Raw genomic sequence first — 22,681 nt, 5'->3', positions numbered from 1 at the left:
TCATCACACCTCATCTCCTCAGTGTCAGGTTGACAATGCTGCATCTCCTCAGTATTGTGTTCACAACTCCTCATCTTCTCAGTGTTGGGTTCCTACCTCCTCATCTGCACAGTGATGGGTTCTCACCCTCCTCCTCTGCTCAGTGTTGGTTCACACCTCCTCATCTCTTCAGTGTCAGATTCACACCACCCTCATCTGCTCAGTGTTAGGTTCACACCTCCTCATCTGCTCAATGTCAGGTTCAGAACATCTCATCTTCTGTGTTGGGTTCACAACTCCTCCTCTGCTCAGTGTTGGTTCACACCTCCTCATCTCTTCAGTGTCCGGTTCACACCACCCTCATCTGCTCAGTGTTAGGTTCACACCTCCTCATCTGCTCAATGTCAGGTTCAGAACATCTCATCTTCTGTGTTGGGTTCACAACTCCTCATCTGCTCAGTGTTGAGTTCACACCCTCCTATCTGCTCAGTGCCAGGTTCTCACCCTCCTCCTCTTCTCAGTGCTGGGTTCACACCACCCTCATCTGCTCAGTGTTGAGTTCACACCCTCGTCATCTGCTCAGTGCTGGGTTCACACCCTCCTCATCTGCTCAGTGTTGGGTTCACACCACCCTCATCTGCTTAGTGTTGTGTTCACACCACCCTCATCTGCTTAGTGTTGGGTTCACACCAACCTCATCTGCTCAGTGTTGGGTTCACACCCTCCTCATCTGTTCAGTGTTGGGTTCACACCAACCTCATCTGATCAGTGTTGGTTCACATGAACTTCATCTGCTCAGATGGCTCTCACTGAGCTCAGCCTTCTCCGTACTCATTACTCACCATCTGAATCCTAACCTCTCAGGTCAAGCAGGTGGAGAAAGCAGGTGCTTCTCCCTCAGGACCAAAAGGCAAGTGCACATCACAGGGACACCATCAAAGATCCAGCTGAAGCCAAGTGTAAAAACAAGGGGGAGGAGTAGGTAGCTTCTTCTCAGCTTACCAGGCTGTGAATGAGGTCCCTTTCTGTCTTCCTAGAGACATCCCCTTAGGACTCCCTGTTATCACACTAAAGACAAGTATCCACCTTTTCAGAGCTTACAAGACATGACTAAAATAGATGAATGTCCTGTCACTAAGATCCCTTTAAGTTTTTAATAAATTCACCTCATTTTGTGTTTGAACAATGGATGTGTATCTTTAGGAACCAGGTTCAATTTGAAAAGACTCTAAGACAAGAAACCTACAAAGAACAAAAGTGCTAAGTACATATGCAAATGAGTGAGTGCTACACTAAACCGTAATGACAGGCTTGCAGTGGAATGCTGGATATGTCCTCTTATCGTAGATAATGAATGCTACATACATTTGTTTACGTTTCTAAATAAAAGTAGCAGCAGAAACTGTTAAGAAGAAAACAATCTTTGACTATGATTTTCCTAAAAAATTAAAAACAAAACAACAAAAACAAAGAGAGATCAGAGTCACTGTAAACTCCAGATAAGCATTCTCCCCATGACCTTCACAAAGTCTAAACTGCTGACAGCATTGTTTTTTTTCAATCTTCACTTTGATTTCTTGATGTAATTCTGAAAGCTTTATTCTTCAGGATCTCCCCTGGAGCAGAGCCCTATGCAATAGCACAAGGTTATCGGTTCATTTCCACTACCCTAGCTTACATTTTTCTTTAAGTCAAGTGAAGGTAAAGCATTCCTGGGGAAAACACTATTGCATTAGGAGGCACCAATATTGTGCCTGTCTCCCTCCAAGCGACAGTCATGATAAGTCTCTGTGCTTCAGGGAGAACTTCATTCTCATCTTCCTAGCTGCATCCACGGCTGCCCAGAAGCATTAGGATAGGGTATGGTCATTAGGAAACCTGGCCCTCTTTTGACCACTCTACATGCATGTGAATAAATTCTAGCAGACAGTAACAAAGAATCCTCAAGCTCAATGACTTCTTTTGTAATCCATTATAATATACCTCATACCGAGATGCACATGCTATGGAATGAATATATTTATGAGAGATGGACAAAGTCATAACACTGTCACCAACGACTGACTTCATCGTTCTTGTGTTATTAGTTCAATAAATTCCATAATTAGGTAGTAATTCAATTAATTCAGTAATTCGCTTTGGACTGTGTAGGGGCACTGTGTCCGATGGGGTGGTAGTTACCATAATAGAAAATATTTCCTGTGATGCCTGGGTGGCTCAGTGGGTTAAGCAGCTGCCTTCGGCTCAGGTCATGATCCCAGTGTCCTGGAATCGAGTCCCCGCATCAGGCTCCTTGCTCAGCAGGGAGCCTGCTTCTCCCTCTGCCTCTGCTGTCACTCTGCCTGCCTGTGCTCGCTCTCTCTCTCTCTCTCTCTCTCTGACACATAAATAAATAAAATCTTAAAAAAATAGAAAATATTTCCTCTATTTGAGGGATTTTTCAGGCTCATTGGGAAGTCAGACATTTAAGCAAATAAGGAAGAGAATGCAGATTAACAAAGATGCCCTCTTCAATAAATGATCCTCATGGAGGAGAAAGGCTTCCGTGGGAAATGACATTCAGGTGACATCATGACATTAGATGGAACAGGATTTTTTCAGAAACTCAGATACAGGAAGAAAGGTCAGCAAGCACATCACAACACATGAGGGTCTGAGTCAACACTGCTGATTCTGAAAGGTTCTGAAGGGTTCAAGCTGCCCAGGACAGAGCATGTGGAAGGATATGAGAAATGGGGTTCAATGGGGACCTTGCCCAAGTCACCAAAGGCCATCCCAGTAGTCCCCAGTCTTTGTTGACACAAGGGGAGGTGTCTTCCAGACCCACCCATCCTCAAGTACAGAGGGTAGGACTCCAGAAGAAGACAGCAAAGAAGGAAGGAGCATGCTAAGTGCGTATACTTGTGAGTGAGAGCTAAACTAAATGTCAGTGAAGGAGAAGTCAGAAGGGTTCTTACTTAAAGACTGAGAAACAGCCTCGGGAAGGAGAAGGAGAAACAAGAGCCCATCACACATGAAAAGAGCATCCCAAGGAAGGAGACGGATGTCGTGGAGGTCATTGATGAGGACAGCTGAGGTTCATCTCCAGGCACTCCCAAGATCATGGCCAACTATACATGCCAGACTAAAGATTGCACGTCCCCAAAGTCATGCATATCCAAATCCCCCAGAACCCTTGATCCTGGAACTATGGGACACTGACCCCTGTACATTGATAATACACCTTTAACTTCTGATTCCCCCAAAACATACCTACTTCCAGCCAACTGTTGACTGCAAGCCTTACCAAAAACATAAAGTCAGTTTACACGTATTTTGTACTTTCTATGTATTATGTACTATATTTGTACAACAAAGTAAGCTAAAGAAAAGAAAACGTTCTTAAGAAAATCACAAGGAAGAGAAAATACATTTACAAGGCTATATTGATAAAAAGAAATTCAGGGTGCCTTAGTGGTTCAGTTGGTTAAGCATCTGCCTTCAGCTCAGGTCATGATTTCGGGGCCCTGGGATCAAGCCCTGCATCGGGCTCTCTGCTCAGTGGAGAGTCTCCTTCTCCCTCTCCCTCTGCTTTCCACTCTCCCTGCTTGTACTTTCTCTCTCTTTCTGTGTCAAATAAATAAAATCTTCTTTAAAAAAAAAAATTTGTATGTGTCAGTGAACCTGAGAAGTTCAGGCACATATTGTTCGAGAATCAAGTATATATAACCTTCCACAGCAAAGGACTTCACAAGGGTTTTGCCTATGTGATTAAATATAGGACCATGAGATGGCAAAATGGGGTTAGAACTGGGTGAGCCCAGAGGAATTACAAGTTCCTTACTAGAAGAAGGCAGCAGGGCATCAGAGAAGAAGATGGGACTCGCTGTGACCAGTAAGTACAGAGGTGAAAAGGAATATGGAGCCAGGAGGCAAGGAAAGATGGCCACCCCTTGATGTGCCAAAATGCAAGAAAACATGTCCTCCCCTAGCACTTGCAGGAGGCACCAGCCCAGGGGAACACTTGGGTGTTTGCCCCCAACAACTGGCATCCAGAGCTGCATTCATTCATGTGTGCTGTGCAGACCGTTAAGGTTGTGATCATCTGTTACAGCAGCCATGAGAAAATCCTACCTGGGAGGAAGAGTAGCAACAGAGGAACGTAATGATCACTCGTTTTTTAAGAAACACAGAGGAGGCAAAGGTACAGAACAGCAGAATGGTGCCTTTTGGATGTGCAAGAATGCCATTGCATTTCCAAATACAGGGCTCATAAGAAAAGAAGAAGAGAGATCATCGAGCATCTAGCACAGAGCTTTGGGGAGGACACGTGCACCATTAGAGCTGGTGTTTGTTTTCTCAGCCCTGAACAGTCAAATTATTTGGTAAGTTCTTTAGGGGGAAAAAAAAAAAAAAAGAAGAAGAAGATTGTGTCTGCGGCACCACACCTATCTTGACTCTTTAAAATAGATCAAACCAAGGATTTTTCAGAGACACAAAAACAAGAAGGCAGCACCGTTGAGAACGCCTTCAAACACCACCACACACGTTCGATGAAATTGCTTTAAACGGACTTCCTCCTTAAATCCACTCTTATTCTGGTCAGCTACACTGGAATCCCAACTCAATAACGTTTTGCTCCTTTTAAAAAATGTAAGCGATGGTTGACGTCACACCATTTCTGAGACTGGTTCTAAGAGTTAAAACCACAGAAATGGGGATGCTTTTTCAATGTTGGTGGTGGTGAAACGGGATCGGTATCGGGACACGTTGGCACGATAATCTGATGTTTCCAAACATAAAATGATAAAGGACAGTCATGCACGGTCAGCTGCCGTTGCCCTCATTCATTAATTTTTGAGCAAGTATTGGGTTTAAATATTTTTAACGTGCAACTTGTGATATCTTATCAAAACAATTAAATTAATGGCGCCTGGGGGCTGCAGCCCATGGAGCATCTGACCCTTGGTCTCAGTTCAGGTCATGATCTCAAGGTTCTAAGACTGAGCCCCCGGTTGGGTTCCACACTCAACGGGAGACTGCTTGAGATATTAAATTAGTGGAGATTTCTAATGAAGCCATGATTATAAAAGGCATGTAAATCCTACCAGAACACCTGCTGTGAAACGATGACTCTGTGGCCCGCCCCTGTCCCGTGGTAAACTTGACCTCCCTCATGAATCGGTTAACTCTGGAAAGGTTAAGAAATTTGTGAGGTCACCTATCTTGACCTCAGAATACTCTTCATTCACCCGACACCCTTGCCTTGTCACCTCGCCAGATTTTGTTTGTTAACCTTCTTCCCAGAACAGCATCATTGGAACAAGCCAATCAATTACCATTAAAAGCACAAGTGAAAAACCAAGTGTTCCCCAAGGAAGGCTTGAATTTTCTAAGTAATTGAGAAGAAAATATAGCGGCGAAAATACTAGTCCATTTAGAAGACTTAATTACAGATAAGTCAATGCTAAATAATTTATATTCTTCTGTGCATATATATGAGACTAGAACAAGAATTGGGGGAAGGAGGAACTACTGCTTTGCCTCCAAGTGCCTGTTACCTATAGACAAATGGCCTAAGACACCATATTTATTTTCTTCTTATTCCAGGTTTGCAAAATTCAAGGAAGAAAATAATACTCATTCATCTGTGGATAAAAATAAAATGCCTGGATTCCTGAGTGTGATACTGGGATTTATAGGAAGAAAAATTTATTTGATCGTCTTTCTTAGCATAGAGCTCCTAAAACCCTGGGAATTTACTGAGTGTTGAGAGCAATGAAGGTGTTTTGGTTATGTTATGAGGCAATTTTTGGCAAGTATCTAGGAAGGGAAGCGGGTAGCTAGCAGAGACACCTGTGTGATTGATTAGAAGTGGAACTTTCTGTCTTGGCTCTGACCTACCTACCTCAAACTTCAGGGAGGGGAGAAGAGCTAAAGGCTGGATCGGTCACCAGCCCCAATGATTTAATCAGTCAAGTCTGAGTAATGAAGAAACCTCCATAAACACCCAAAAGAATGGGTTTCAGAGAGCTTACAGGTTGGTGAAGATGGGGAGGGCTTAGGGAGAGAAGAAGACCTGGAGAGACTATGAGCATGCCATACCCTTTGTCCATATGTTACTGGGTTACTCCTGAGTTGTAGCCCTTAATAATAAACCTATAATGAAGAGAATAACATGTTTCTTTTTGAGTTCTGTGGATCAACTGCTTTCACAGATTAATAGAACCCAAGGAGAGCATCGTTGGAACCTCTGATCTATACAGCTTGTGGGTCAGAAGCACAAGTAACAGTGTGAACTTGCCATTGGCATGTGACGTGTAAGGAGGGCAGTCTTGCAGGACTGAGCCCTTACCCTGCGGGATCTGACCCTGTCTCTAGGTAGAACTGTAGGACCCCCAGCTGCTGTCAGAGACCAGCATTATGATGTGGGATACCTTCCCCAGCACAAACATCCTAATGGGTGGTCAGAATCCCCCTTACTAAAACATATGTTCTGCAATGATGTCATCACGTTAAGAAAGACATGCAGAACAATTTTCTGTGTAATAGAAAAAAGTTGCATCCTCTCAGAGGCTGGTCAGCTCTACTGTGTGCAGGGAAGCTTTAGGCACAGAAGGATACCTTCCCAGAGTCAGATGACATTGGCTTCCTGCAGGCTCATTCTCTCCCCTTCTGAGCTGAATGGACAAGAGGAGGTAAGAGGTAGTCCAGTTCCTTACCTACGTGGTCTACTTAGCCAGGACGGGGCCTCACCCCACTTCAACACTACGCATTTGAGCGTGCTGATCTGCATTGCCCCAGGCCTTCCTGAGAATCTCCTTTGCGCCATGCGTTGTGCTTGGAACAGGGAAGAAGGAAAGTTTTCTACGTCCACTGCCAACTGCATATAAAAGACTCTCTGAAGGTTCTTGTAAAGGGATAAGGAACAGTGCTGCTGTCCATTGTATTAACCATGCTTGCATGGGTTCAGTTACATTCTGCCCCACCCAAGTCCTAAATGTTGCCTTTCCCCATTGCCCCACGTCATGGTTAAATAAATTCATCTTGAGGGATTCCACAGACACTCCTGTTTCGGCAGTTGCTATAAAAAGGGAAAGAAGTAGGGCATGTAAAGGAACACGCTTAAGCGAAAGATCCTCAATCATCTACAAGTGAAATGTAGTTTGTTAATATTTACTACCACAGCGTGCCAAGTAGGACATCCAACAACCTGCCAGAGAAAAACAAAACAGCCCCATTCCCTTTGGATATTAATTATCCACTTCAAGAAAGCATGCTGAGTCAGAATTTTCTTGCTCTCAAATTCTCAAACACACCAAAAATGGAATCAATGAACTCCTTGACTCTAACTTTACCCAATGCCCTTTGCTCAAAAGTTTAGTGAAGCAGAATGAAGTGACGATAATTGCGCGCACTGGATCAAGTGCTCTTTCTTCTAGATGACAAAACAAGTGGACGGGGGCATGGCCACACCGGTCCTTAATTGGGAGCCTGAGTCCTAAGAGACGCAGCCGTCAGAATTATTGCTACAACAGTTGAAGAGGAGGCATGGTAACAGGTGTGTGTCTGTGGCACCACACATGCTGTGTGGATGGTCGTCAAATCTCTCCTGGGTGCATGGAGACGTCACAGGTGACATTCCCAAGGGCTCCCAGATCCCACCCACGCATGAGTACCATGTTGCAGGTTACAAACACCAGCTCTATGTCTAAAAGAGTGTAGAGGAGGCATTAATGGAATTCCTAATGTGAAAACACACATGCACACACATGTAGCTTGTGTGTATGTGTGCACATGTCTAGTACATGCATCATGTGTGCACGTGTATTATGTGCACATGTATGTGTATGCGTGCAGTATATGTGCATACATCATTTATTTTATGCTAATGTTCATGACTGGTGAATGCAAGATGTTCTCCATGTGAAAATATGCATGTACATACCTTATCTATGTGTGTACATACACAATCCGTGTATCATTTGTGCACATGCATGTATCATATGCATGTGTGCACATGTGTGTGTCATAGATGCATGTATAACTTATATTAATATTCATGACTGATTTGTGAATCCAAGATGTTCTCCATGTGAAAACACGTATGCACACGTATCTTATGTATATGCATGTACATGGATAATACACGTATATCTGTGCACACATGTATCATACACGTGTGTATGTGTACATGTGTGTATTATATATGCATACATAATTTATTTTATATTAATATTCATGATTGATTTGTAAATCCAAGATTTCTCCATGTGAAAACATGTATGCACACATATCTTATTTATGTGTGTACACACCTAATACACATGTCTTCTGTGCACACACATGGCTCATATATATGTGTATATGCATGTATTATATATGAATGCATATTTTATATTAATATTCATGATTGATTTGTAAATCCAAGATGTTCTCCATGTAAAAACATGTATGCTCATGTATCTTATTTATGTGTGTACACACCTAATACACGTCTTCTGTGCACACACATGGCTCATATATATGTGTATATGCATGTATTATATATGAATGCATAATTTATTTTATATTAATATTCAAGACTGATTTGTGAATCCAAGATGTTCTCCATGTGAAAACATGTATGCACATATATCTTATGTATATGTGTACATACATAATGCACATATCTGCACATACATGTATCATACACATGTGTGTACGTGCATGCATAATTTATTTTATATTAATATTCAAGACTGATTTGTGAATCCAAGATGTTCTTCATGAATGGCCCTGCCACCCTCCAAAGAATCAAGCCGTGTCCTCAAGTATGGATGGGAAATCTCATGGTATACAGTCAAAGAAGAAATATGTTTGGCTTTCCAGGCCCTGTGCTCTGGGACAGTCATTTGATTTTGGCCCAGCAGGTATACAAGAGCCTCAGACAATAAATAAATAAATGCCACAGTGTGGACTGGGTTCCAATAGAAATTTATAGAAACAGGTCACATGCCCACAGTTATGGCTGACTCACCTTGTGCCTGCATATGTTTCAAGGTCATTTACTCAAAAGTTGAGTTTATTGATGTCCTCCAGAGAAGAACAAAATTAACTTGGGCATAAATAACTCATAAATAATGTAAAAGCATCTTCGTAACTAGATACAATTGCCCCTTTATTCTACTCTGAAATATATATTTCGGCAGAAAAGCAGCATTAAATTAGGGAGAAAAGCAACAAGTACTCTGCTGGTGCAAAGGAAACATTATGGGTTTAGGAAATCGTTGAAAGGAAAAGGATCAAGGAAAACCAAAGTATTTATATTTATCTTCAGTATTAGATATTATATTTTACATATCACATATTTTTATGCCATAGGCCTATAATCACATTGCATATATTATACTTATATTTATGTAAGTTTTATATCATTATATTTAAGTCTATATGCCAGTCCCTTTACCAAATGGATTGACAGAACTCCTCTGTGTCCCTCTGAATCACAAAACGTTGAATAGCAGATCTACTGGCATAATGAGCTCAGAACTAGAGTATAAAGAAACTATCTGAACATTCAAATTCAAAAACTTAGCCCCTACGCTAGTCCTCATCATCAGGACCTGTGATGCATTCATAAATTCAGTTCCATATAATCCTGAAATCCGTATTCATGGTTCATCTCTGCATCTCTATTTTTTTTTAAGATTTTTATTTATTTGTCAGAGAGAGAGCACAAGCGGGGGGAGCAGCAGAGGGGGAAGCAGGCTCCCCACTGAGCAAGGAGCCCAATGAGGACCTCAATCCCAGGACCCCAGGATCGTGACCTGAGCTGAAGGCAAGCGCTTAACCCACTGAGCCACCCAGGTATCTCTCTGCATCTCTTCACTTAAAAATGAAAATTAGGACTCCAGGACAGGATGGAAGGAATTTCCCTTGATCATCAGTTTTGAACCGAGCTAATAAGCCATCTTGGGAATAAAACGAGGAATTTCAAAAGCCATCCCAGACACGTACGAAAATCCACTGCAAAGAGTCTCACAGATGTTACCAAAGCAGACAATGATCAGGCAACATGGAAAATGTGATTCAAGGGACATACGTTGAAATTTTCAAGTATCCGAGAGGCTTCCTGAATGTTTTTCCTAGGAAGCTTGTTTGTATCATTTATAATCACAGATGCCCCCCGAGTGAAAGGGCAATGGATGCCTGACTCTCTGTTCTCTACATCTCTCAGCAGCCTGGTCATCAAGAAGGAGCTACTTAGCAGCAGACCTAGATCATGGCATCATCTCCCCATGCACCTGCCAGCCCCCCTTGTAAATGACAGTGACTGCAAATGGAGACCCCCGGAGCTCTCACTTCTCATGTTGGGAATGCCCAAGCAGGAAAACTCCATCATAAGCTTTGCATCTAGCCACGCCATCGTCAGGATGTAACACAGGAAGTTCCAGCTGGGGATCACCTCTCATCAAGTGTGAGCGCCAAGGACACCCTAATTCAGACAGGCTCCAATTTGGAATCAGTCCTCATCAAGGTCATCCCAAAGTGTAAGAACCACCGAGCACGCCCTGATTCAGATGGGCACTTACACAACCTCTTGCACATGTACGCACACAGACACACACACACACACACACACACAGGTCCATAATGCCTGGTGCTTTCAAATGCAAATTGAGCCCAAGTGACCATGGCCAAAACCCAAAAGGCCTTTCAAGATACAGAAGTCCTCATTCTGCTCCCCCAATGGTGCAATTTATATAATGTTCCCTCCGGGTTTCATTACGTGAGCTGTCACATTATGAGCTGTGACCGGTCCACAGCTTGGAGCGTGATGCCAGACCTATTACCACGGCTTCTCCTTGGAAGCGGGACAGGCTGATTGTATTGAGCAGACTGCTCCTAGCACAGCGGCTACCAGAACGATTATGACGAAGCCGCATCGGGCTGCCATTCCAACACTGGACAGTGTGAGAAGGAAGACAAAGCATTCCAAGACTTCATGCCCCCCTGAGATAGCAATACTCCTCCAGACTGAAAAATGGAAATAAAAACAGGCAGGGAGGAATTTTGAAAAAAAGGGGGGGGCTTTTTTTTTTTAGAAAGCTACACAATTCATAAGACAAAGGAATTTACATAATGTGCTGTTAATGATGATTTAGGTGTATGTGCTGATGAGAAATGTCTCTGTATGTTGAATGTCTTTGGTAAAATAACCTACACAAGCTCAAAATAGAAATCAGCTTCCCATCTATAATCATCTTCCAAATTTGCATGTTGATAACAAAAGGGGGACAGCGTGAGTCTTTGCTAATTAAAAATAATCTTTGAAAAAAAAATAGCACTTTTTTTATGGAAGGAAATGAGGGAGGAGTTTCGAGATCCAGTTTCTTGGAAACACGGATTTCATATAAAAAACACGACCTTGACAATCTTGCAGAATTCAGAAATCCTACGGAAATTTGTTACTGATATAGGAAATATGTGAAATTTCGTGGTCACGTCTAAGGAAGATGAAAGCCGATTGGGGTCTCAATGGTGGAAAATGTTTGGAAGCTTGGTCCACAGATGGATGAGAAAAATGGTATATAGTGGATATATGAATGATATAATCATAAATACTTTCTCACCAGGGCTTGAATTGACAGCTGAGCCATGAAAAGATATAACCATTCACCTGAAACCTATTAAAACACATCCTTTCTCCTATCTAAGTATGGGAAGGGACAGGTCCAGATTTCGAAGCGTGCAATGATTCCATGAACAAGTGTTCAGAACCAGAGATCACAGAAATATTCTACCCATGTTCCCTTCCTTGGGATCTGCTCTATTCCTATTCTTCAGATAGAGGGAAAGATCCCATGGTCTCAGTGGGCCCTTGGCATGCATTAGAACCACACCTCTGATATTTTGGATCCCATTCTCAAGGGGCCACCATCATTCACATGCCCTCATAGCTTGGGATGCTCTCTCTAGAAGAGAGTGGGTGTTCAGTGTCCCATGGGCTTGAGAGTCAATTTTGGAACAGTTTATACAGGTGACCAGAAAGCTGAGCTTCTCATTTGCATACACCTAATTAATAATATATAGTCAGCCTTGTAGCTATTTGGAGGAAGAAGCAATTATTACAAAATCCTCAATTTCCAATGCATGCCATTAAAACACTCCAAACGAGCTTCAAATCACCGCTTTGCACTTTGGTTCATTTCCAACAGATTGTGAGAAAGAAAACTATTTTTACTACAAAAGTAGTCAGAAAGCATTGCCAGGCTACAAATGCCTCAATAACGTAAGTAGGCAGAAGTCAACGATCACTTTTGATACTCACCATTACACTGTCCTTCTGAGAAGATGCCTTTAAAAATGCCTCCATGGACATATAGTTGCCATCTTTTCCATCTCAACACATCTGTTCCTATTAAGATAAAAATGACAAAGAGACATTGGTGCACTCAATAAAAGAGATTGGTGAGCCTGCTTCGAAGCCAATGTTCTATCGCTCACATAACCTTTCTTAGGGGTTGTTACGGGAACCAGCTGGTAATGGCAGAAAGGGATTCTTAACTGGGTTCTCCTGACAGGACACCTGCACAGGTGTGGCTAACTGTAGAAGCCACGACCCGCCATGCTGCTCATCACGTGGCACGACGATTTTTAGAATCAATGGAGACAGATTAAGAATTCCAGTCTCGTCTGCATTCATTCCGGCTCTGTTCCATGTTTCTTGATGATGACAATCAATTTAGCGCATGTCTACATGCGATCTAGCTTATTTAAGAGTTTTAAATCCTTGTAAAACGCAATTGGCCAAGAGAGCCCATCCATGTTCTAGAAATCGTTTATTTGGAAGAACGAAGCCTGAGTCTGCAGACATCGTTCTTTCCCCTACAGGCAATGGGTCAGGATGGGAAGACGTAACACTGGGCTCTTTCCTGGCTGCACTGTGAGAAAACTCGCGTTCACTGCAGCAATAATCTTCCCAGGATTGTCGAGCATTCTTCTTGTCATCTCAACATGACATCTTCTGTCTAGAAGCGTCTCACGCAACGCTGCCCCTTCTACTCACAAGTGACAATCACAACAAGGCAAGTGGGTCCTTGTGAGCTATTTGACAGAATACCAGCTTGCCACGGACACCATTTCAGAACGCTAGGAAGGAGAGGGAGCGGAAAGAGAGACTACCTCATTTAATGCACTCCTCACGCTACCTCAATGCTTGAGGAGTCTTAGGACCAAGTAGATGAGGTCTTTGGGTTTCAAAGCTAATGAGCTAGCACATTATTAAACTGTCGGAAGGCAGGCTCCTATTTTAAGGATGCTTTGATTACTCGTATCAACTAGCACAATTACTTATTACTAGGTGTTTCAGGAACAGTGTTGATTAAATACATTTTTGAAAACGAATTCGTACGTCACAACAATCACAATGGCATTCACCATCGCTGACCCTTCTATAGCCATGTTGGGTGGCTATTAGAACATCTGTTTTATAGTTGGAAAACCAGTGTTCACATGCTAAGTCACGTGGCTCATAGGCTTTGTGGCGGAGGGAGGCAGAGCTGAGTCTCCCTGTACGTCCATGACCACACACTTAACCCAATCGAGCTGCCTCATCACTAAAAGAACGATCATAGCTAACATGTACATACTGGGTCAACATTTCACACATCATCTTCTCAAGAAGCATAGAAGGTAGGGAAGAGTATTATCACCATGAGCTGAAAAGGGGGAACCAGAAGGATATTAGGCAATGAGCCCAAGAGCACAGAGCCACAAACGGAGGGCTGGACTCAAATGAGGTAGCCTGCTACCCAGGCTCAGGTGGGACAATGAACATCTTTTCTGTTCCACATCCTCAGCTTCCCTCCCCGCCCCCACACACACACTGTGGGAATCTATAGCTGAAATGGTTTTCACCCGCAAAATGGGCTCTTTGATATCCACAGCAATGAGAGACTCATAGTGCATGAGTCATGTAGGCAGTAGACGCTCACTGAATACCAGCTATCCCCACACTGTATCATTAATACTACAACTTGAAAACTGGCCCTATTTCTATTTCACTATGATCACAGGTCATCTCTTGGCTCTCACCCATAAACAAGTGTTAAATACACAACTACAAAGTTAACTATATATGTGGTTGAGGAAAGTTCTAGAAACATTAGTATGAATTATGTCTGACTGGCCGAATTTTTTCTTTCTTGTGATGGGGACGAGACAAATGGTCCTTAATTATTATCTTAAGGTTGAGTTTTTGTTGGTTTCTTGCCTTATTTTGTTTGTTAGTTTGTTTGTTTGTTTTTAAGGTACGCAAGTAGGATGGAATGATTCATCATATCGACTTGTGTTTTATTTTAAAATCTGATATTACTAAACTCTGATAGAACAAAATCAATAGTCCCATCCCATGGTCATCTAGTTGAGTGGAAGTCTCTGGAAAGAACTCTGTTCATCTGTATACCATAATACCAACAGGTATTCGAAGCTGGTACACCCTACATCAGGAATGCTTCTACCTGTCCTGCTTCCCCCGTCCCATCATCTCCCCCACCTCTCTTAATGGAGCCTACCCTCCCCCAATCTTATTGTATTATGTCTCCTGCTGTGCAAGGCCAAATACATTCCAAATATTTTTAGTTTCTTCATCAAGGATAACCCTTTAGGTGTGAACTCACAATGTAGCATTCTCCCAGACTGGTTTTTCTGTGAGAAATTGCCCAACACTGAGGAGTCTGAGACAGAGATGGGTCCATTAGGATATCCATCCAAGTTATGCCACTTTGGGACTAACCGTTGAAAATCAAGGAAGGATACAAATCACCAACACGTCCCCATGCAAATACGCCATTTTTCTCATCTGTTTTTGGCTTGGGACATGTTGTGGGTAGCCTTACTTTGTGTATTTGAAGCTATATTATAAGATATAGTCATGTGTCGAATGTTAAAGAAGGATAAAGAATAAACTCTCTAGATTAAAATATTATTTTTTTTTAAGGTAAAAATACTTCTTGGTGTTGGTGAGGATGCAGAGAAAGGCGAACCCTCCTACACTGTTGGTAGGAATGCAAGCTGCTGTATACACTCTGGAAAACATCATGGAGGTTCCTCAAAAAGTTGAAAATAGAGCTACACTACAACCCAGCAATTGACTATTGGGTATTTACCCTAAAGATACAAATGTAGTGATCGGAAGTGAAATGTTCAGCCCAATGTTTACAGCAGCAACGTCCACTATAGCCAAACTATGGAAAAAACCTAGATGTCCACCCACAGACGAATGGATTAAGAAGATGAGGGATATATATATACATACACAATAGAATACTATGCAGCCATCAAAAACGAAATGACATTTTGACATTTGCAAAGACATGATTGGAACCAGAGGGTATTATGCTAAGCGAAATAAGTCAATAAGAGAAAGAGAACTATCATGTGATCTGTCTGGATATGAGGAATTTGAGAGGCAAGGCAGGGGGTCATGACGGGTAGGGAGAGAAAAATGAAACAGGATGGGACCAGGGAGGGAGACATACCATAAGAGACTCTTAATCTCACAAAACAAACAAGGGTTGCTGGGGGTGAGGGCAGCTGGGTTATGGACATTGGGGAGGGTATGTGCTATGGTGAGTGTTGTGACGTGTGTAAGCCTGATGATTCACAGACCTGTACCCTGGGGCTAATAATACATTATATGCTAATTTTTAAACCTTACAATATTTGGGAAAAACATATTAATAAAATGTGCTTTGGGGATGCAATAATTGACTATGAAAAAAAAATACTTGTTGATTTTACTATTACATTTGGACTGCATGGCCTATATCGAAGGTCTTAAAAGACAGAGAAGCGTGACTACAAATTGCTGATTATTTTGGAAGTCACATTACACTTTATAATCTAAGGTATGACACAGAAACTATATCCTATCACGTACTTACATTTGTAATGACTTACTCTGTACTTAATATTTATTCATGGATATAGAAAAGAATTTTTTTTAAAGTTTTGTGGGTTTTTTCATTTTTTTTGGTTTTTTTAGTCATGTCCACACTGAACATAGGACTTGAACTTATGACCCCAGGATTGAGAGTCACATAGCCTAGTGACTGAGCCCTAATTAAAGCAATATTTATGAGTCACTAATATATTAACAATATTATAGCTCATTAATATATTAGCAAATCTTGCGATAACATTATCATTTCATTTCAACAGAATCTTAACCTGTAGATGGTACCTTCATCAAGGCATACAGACCTTTTGAGGAACAGGAGGCGTGGAATGGAGAATGATGAACTCCACACTAAGACAATGCTTCAAGGAAGCCTCTCCATAAGCTTTCATCTTTACAACTGAAGATACGGGGCTTCATGAAGACGTTCATAGCCATTCCCATTCACCTTGGGTAGTAGGTCAAGAGGATACCTAGAATACAAGAGAGAAAGATATAAATGCCTTTCTAAAAGATGGCATCCGTGGGCCTCTGGCTTTCCAAGAGGGCACTGATACAATTGTATCCCTTTGGACCTAAGTAACTTGTAATAAATATTGTCTAGAACTCCAGTGACAAAGGAATAGAAAGTACCAGGCTAAGTGAAGCTGACCACCCTAGGAAAGTCTTAGGAGCTGCAGAGAAGAGTGTCTACAGAGAGGGGGGGTGAGAAGGGCCTTATTTGTCGGAGTAGAGCCTACAGAAAGCATGAGCAGGCAGCTGCACCAGAGCCCATGGGGTCCTCAAGAGGTCCACACCATGACTCAGTTCGGGACTCCCTAGGCCTCAGCAGCACCGTCACGAATGTCTGCACCAGGCTTGCACACACGTGTACAAAACCAGAAGAGAAACTCTTTGTTAAAACCTAAACATGTATCAGGGTGCCTGGGTGGCTCAGTGGGTTAAAGCCTCTGCCTTCGGCTCAGCTCATGATCTCAAGGTCCTGGGATCGAGCCCCACATCGGGCTCTCTGCTCAGCGGGGAGCCTGCTTCCTCCTCTCTCTCTCTGCCTACCTCTCTGTCTACTTGTAATCTCTGCGTGTCAAATAAATAAATAAAATCTAAAAATAAAAAGAAAGAAAGAAAGAAAAGAAAAACCTAACTATATTTCAGAGCCATTTAAAACAATTTTTTTTCATTTTATTTTATTTTTCTCAGGGTTCCAAGATTTTTGTTTATGTCATTTGAGAGAGAGAGTCAGAGCAGAGGGTGAGGGGCAGAGGGAAAAGCAGGCTTCCCGCTGAGCAGGGGGCCCCATGCAGGGCTTGATCCCAGGACCTTGAGATCATGACCTGAACCAAAAACAAATGCTTAACCAATTAAGCCACCCAGGCTCCCCTAAAAAATGTTTTAAAAATCTTAGGGGCACCTGGGTGGTTCAGTGGGTTGGGCTTCTGCCTTCGGCTTAGGTCATGATCTCAGGGTCCTAGGATTGAGCCCCACATCGGGCTCTCTGCTCAGCAGGGAGCCTGCTTCCCCTTCTCTGCCTGCCTCTCTGCCTACTTGTGATGGTTGTCTGTCCAATAAATAAATAGTATTTTTAAAAAAAGAAAAAAAATCCTAGGGTTATTCATTCTTTATTTAATTTTCTTTTGAGTTACAGTGACCTGACGAATTTCTGCCAGAAAGATGAGAGGAAATTTCATTTTGAGAGATTTCTTGAGTAGCTATTAAAAAAAAAAAAAAAAAGGAAAGAAAGAAAAGGTATGCTGACATAAGCAGAGAATGTATGTGTAGGTTTCAGGGGGTTCATCGTGGATATTTCTAGATGTGTATATAAATGTTTAAATTAACATAAGTAACCTAATTTATGTAACCCAAATTTTATCTCCCATCTCTCAAACAGAACAATCTTCCAAATTATATCCATTTTTGAAAAGATGCATATTTAATAAAACATCTGTTTCTGCCTTGGATTTGCTTTCAGCTTTATACAATGTTCAAACTGTTTAATTTTTAGCATTATCAAAGCCGAGTGAAAAACAACGGAGAGACAAATTTCCCTTCAGAATGTAAAAAGTGTAATTTAAAATATATATTGTCAATTACAGTGCTACACAATTCTACTCCTCCCGAATCAACCCAAAATTCAGATGAACTCTCAAAGAATTCATTTCTTGCCCCACATGGGCTAGTTTTGACCCAAACCTTCACAACAAAATTAAAAAATACTTGAATCATCTATTCAGCAAGGAGTAGACACAAACAGCACAGCACGCAAATTTATGGCTTTCATGTAAGACATAAAATAATTAAGCTCCAAAATCCTTAGCATCCCTAAAATTTATCACTCTCCATTCTATAGGCATGGGCTAGAATGGGAAATTGGAAGCCTTTCACTGATGCTGTCTTTAAAAAAAAAAAATACAGAAGAAAAATTGTAAAAGTCTAGGAACATGCATACTGGCAAAAAAAAAGATAAAAGCCTTCTAAAAATAAATCACATAAGTATATTGACTAATCCACACATTTTCAGTTAATCATGCTCGTTTATAAGCTCAATAATTGAGGAAGAGCGATGTTCCCTTAGGGGGAAGACAAACTTGCCGCTACAACTACATTAAGTAAAGGATCAAAGATGTCCTCTCATACTGTCTCTGGCTCGGTGACATTTTCGAAGAAACGGAGATGACCCGGTTCTTCATGCTTGTCCTCAACAGCAACCTTTGATTTTCTCCTTCATTCCGTGAAAACCCACGGAGCGTCTGGCAACTACTCACTTCTCCAACAATCACCCAACCGGCGCCTCTTCTGGGCCGAACGTGCCGAAACACACGTGTTTAAGGGAAGGCAGGAAAACATGAAAGTACACCTTGGTGGGCAAAAAACAAAATGCTTTCCAGTGTGACGGAGCTCCAAGAAGGACGTCAACTGTGGGTTAAATATGGAGACAGGAGAGCATGTAACCCACGTTACGGGGGAAGAGAGAAGGCAGGAGAAGGGGAACAGGCAATGCCCTAAGTTGGTACACGCTTAGTTAGAGCACAAAAGTGAAAGACAACTGGTATACCAGGAGGGTGGTAATCCCACAGTGCTGTGGGGTCAAGCTGGGGAGGGGGGCACCAGACTCGCGGTGTAAAGTCAAATAGGTCAATAAAGAGAATTTGGGGTTGAGTCTAAGGGTCACAGGTAGCCATCCCTTGTAAAACATTTCAGAGCAAGAGGAAGAAAGATCAAAGATAAATACTATAAAAAGCCTGCCTTATGATGTGCCTCTATTTTTAGGTATTTTACATGCTTCATGAACTTACTCGTCTTGCAAACACCTCTAGATGGAGGGACTCTCTTCATAACTCCCTTATGGGTAAGAAAACTGGAACATGAAAAAATCAACTTCAGGGGCGCCTGAGCTGAAGGGCATCTGCCTTCAGCTCAGGTCATGATCCCAGAGTCCAGGAGACTCTGGATCAGGCTCCCTGCTCAGTGGGAAGCCTGCTTCTCCCTCTCCCACGCCCCGTACTTCTGTTCCCTCTATCACTGTCTCTCTCTGTCAAATAAAAACAAAATCTTTAAAAACAAACAAACAAACAAACCAAAGAAAAAATGAACTTCCCATAGCGAGGAAATCAGACAGCCTGGCCCCTTTGGTAGAAAGTGATGAGCACTTTCTACCGGAGACGAAGGTCTGCATGCCAACGTTATAGAAGAAAGAAAGTATAAGGCAATCTTAGCCTCATGTGATGGAGAAGGTAGGCATATGTATGAAATACTAGGGGAAAAAATGTATGGTTCTCTCTCCCTGCCTCTGGTTCCTGGCCCAGAGTTCCTAAAACCCTTGGGATTCCCTAAGTGATAACAGCCCTAGGAACATCTTTGTGCTAATACTTGGTCTCTGGCCACGGTTCCTCGTACACAGCTCCTAAGCCCCTTGGAATTTCCTGGGTAACAGGAGTGTCTTTCGTTCTAACACTTGCTGGTCTCCCACATGGCTTCAAAATGGGGGCTGGTCACCAGGAAAACCATGTCCCAGTTGGAAGTTTGGAACTTCCAGCCCCGCTCCATCCTCTGGAAACATGAAGGGGCTGGAGACCGAGTTAAAGATTGGTCATGGGTACCTGATGAAGTCTTCATCAAATATGAAAGGGACAGAGTTCAGGGAGGTTCTGGGGTTGGTGACCACACCCATGGCTGGGAGGGTGGCTCCCCCAACTCCAGGAGGACAGAAGCTCCCTGGCAGGACCCTCGCAGACCTCATCCTATGTGTTTCTCCATCTGTATCACTTATCGTGTCCTTTGTTATAAGATTAACTGGAAGACATCAAGGAGATGTTTCCCTGAGTTCTGTGAGCTGTTCTAGCAAACGAAGCAACCCAAGGAGGGGGTTGTACGAACCTCTGATTTGTAGCTGATTAGAGCAAAGTTGTGAGTCACCTGGGGACCTACAGTTTGCAGTTGACATCTGCGGTTGAGATGGTCTTATGGGACTGAGCCCTTCACCGGTGGCCAATGCACCGACTGCAGTTAGTGTCCAATTGAACTGAATTGTAGGACAACCTCCGAGTGCCACAAAGAATGGCTCAGTGGGGGAGCGGGGTCCCCACACATTTGGTGACGGGAAGTACTGAGTGTGTGAGTAAAGGAGGAACGCAGGAGTTGAGGAGTGCTTTTCCCAACCGACGTGGGAGAAGGGAATGTAACAGTCCCCAGGTTGAAGGACAGCCTGAGAACGGCAGAGCGAGAAGACCAGGAACAGGTTCGGCGAATCCCAGAGATGCTTAGGGAGGAAAGGTCAGGACAGACTTGAGGGTCGCTGGTTCAGGAGATGGAAGACCCTGTGTGCTTGGGGACAGTTTCTGGACAGTCCTCTGATGCAACCTATCTTTGAGGAAGGTGGAGCAGAGAGAGGTTTAGAAATAGATGGGAGAGTGTGAACAGCCATAGATAGGATGGTAGTAAAGTAGAAGTCAAGTGAGAACATGGCCGTGGGCGTACAGAGGTATCACAGTCAGGGCAATAAAGAGAGAACTGGAAAATGATTAACAGCAGGGAGACTGGACAGAGGGTGCAAACCCAGGATGAGGGACTGAGTGCAGAGGATGCCTCCCCTGGGAAAACAAAATGCAGGAAACGGAGCAAGCTTGGCAAGAAAGACAAAGGGCAGAACCTGGACACACTGAACGAGCTTTGGCAGAGCACACAGACGAAGTTGTCCAAAAAGAAGCAACTGTGAGAGAGCAGGAGGCGGCTTGAGAGAGAAGTCAGAGCAGAAAGTGGACCCACGTGGGGCTCCCAGGTGGAAGACACGGTTATATCACGAGCCGAGGCAGAGCTACGTGGGGCAGTCTGGAAGCTGGAGAAGTGGTCTGGGACTGAAGCAGAGGGAGCAGCCCAAAAGTTCAGAGTCCGAAAAGTTCGTTAAAGGAATCGAAAGGCAGTAGGGGGGAAGCAGAGGGGAGAACGTTCAGGAATTCAAGGAAGGATAAAGCCCCATGAAGGAGGGATGATGAACACGTCAGAGTCTATGCAGAAACTCCGAGAAGAACGTTGGCACCTGTAGTGGTGCCTGGGGCAAGCCATGGAGCCCAGGTGAACTGTCAGAACAGAAAGCAGAAGAGATGTAGAAAGAAATAAAGAAATGTGGGTTATGACGAGTCCTTCCCTCAAGGTAGGACATGTCAGGACATAAGCAGGTTTGCAGGCACATGAGAATGGTGGAGAAGGTCTTGATAATGAATATGGGAGGCCAGTTTCAGAAAGCAACACTATAAACCACAGAATGTGGAGGACTGAGAAGTGCAGCTTTTCAAGTCCATCAGTTACCTGAAAACCACCAAGAACCACCTGTTCTCTGTGAGTCTCACAGATGTCTTTACCATCGGGCAATGTTGACCAATGTTCTGAACCCTCACGCAAGTTCTGAACCCTCTCTCTTCCCTTAACGAAATGACCTGACATAAAACACCAGCCTCCACTGGCAACCCCATTGTTTGGTCCTCTATGCAAGACAGAGCCATCAATACCATCTTCTGGGGCTTTGCGGGAGCATCATGAATTCCTCACCCTCTCCTGCCACGAGGTCTCAAATCACACTATTAACCTCATGGCCTCAACCTCCATCTCCATCGCTACCAACCAATAACCTCCATCATACCTGCCCTAAAACTGACATCTTGTGAATGGTTCACGTCAGGAAAAGCAACAGCAGGTTTCCACCAGAGCCAACGGAATAACATCTATTTGCTTTACCATTGGGCTCCGCCATCTAGAATGCCCTGATGTCAATTTAGTCATCCAACGCAACTACCTGAGCTTGAAATGACACTCAACCCATTCACATGCACCTGTGTAAAATTATCACACGTCCCATGCATGTCTGTCCTCATTCGAGACGTGCCTTTATTCAACACTTGCTCCACACTTGTATCAACTCCCTCCCTCCTTTGCTCTTCACACAAAACCCCATCCATCCTGAGACACAGATCATAAGGAACCTTCGTAAACATTTCGCTTCCATGGTGGTCCTCAATAGCCCCGGCCTCCATGTACCAACACCCTCCAGCTGTCCTCTCCAACCTTGTGCCAGGTGTGACCAACAGCATGCAGAACTTAACATGAACCAACCTCCCAGTTCAAAGCAGAAAAGACCACAATTTGCATCTTAGGGTCCCTCCCTCTCTGCCTGTCTCTCTCCTCCCCAACTCAAGGAAGTCAAACACCCAAGTGGTGTACCTGGCCGTAGGGAGTGGCTCATGTGGCAAAGAACTAGGGCCTCCTGCTAAAGGAGGGACACATAAGGGAGAC

At 43.2% G+C, this 22,681-nt stretch overlaps 1 protein-coding gene across 3 annotated transcripts in view; it reads right to left on the bottom strand.

Moving 5' to 3' along the window:
* The window catches only part of NLGN4X (neuroligin 4 X-linked), a 296,617-nt gene that overhangs the window by 246,165 nt on the left and 27,771 nt on the right, over window positions 1-22,681 (bottom strand). For all 3 annotated transcript variants that reach the window (XM_044235128.1, XM_044235127.1, XM_044235126.1), the window contains exons 2-3: window positions 16,207-16,374; window positions 12,272-12,358 (exon numbers count right to left, since the gene is read on the bottom strand). The gene's annotated coding sequence lies outside the window, so the exon portion shown is untranslated. The remainder of the gene's footprint in view (window positions 1-12,271; window positions 12,359-16,206; window positions 16,375-22,681) is intronic.

This window comes from Neovison vison, chromosome X, assembly GCF_020171115.1.
Source record: "Neovison vison isolate M4711 chromosome X, ASM_NN_V1, whole genome shotgun sequence".
In the NCBI taxonomy this organism is placed as follows: Eukaryota; Metazoa; Chordata; class Mammalia; order Carnivora; family Mustelidae; genus Neogale; species Neogale vison.
This window is presented reverse-complemented; position numbering and strand designations above follow the sequence as displayed.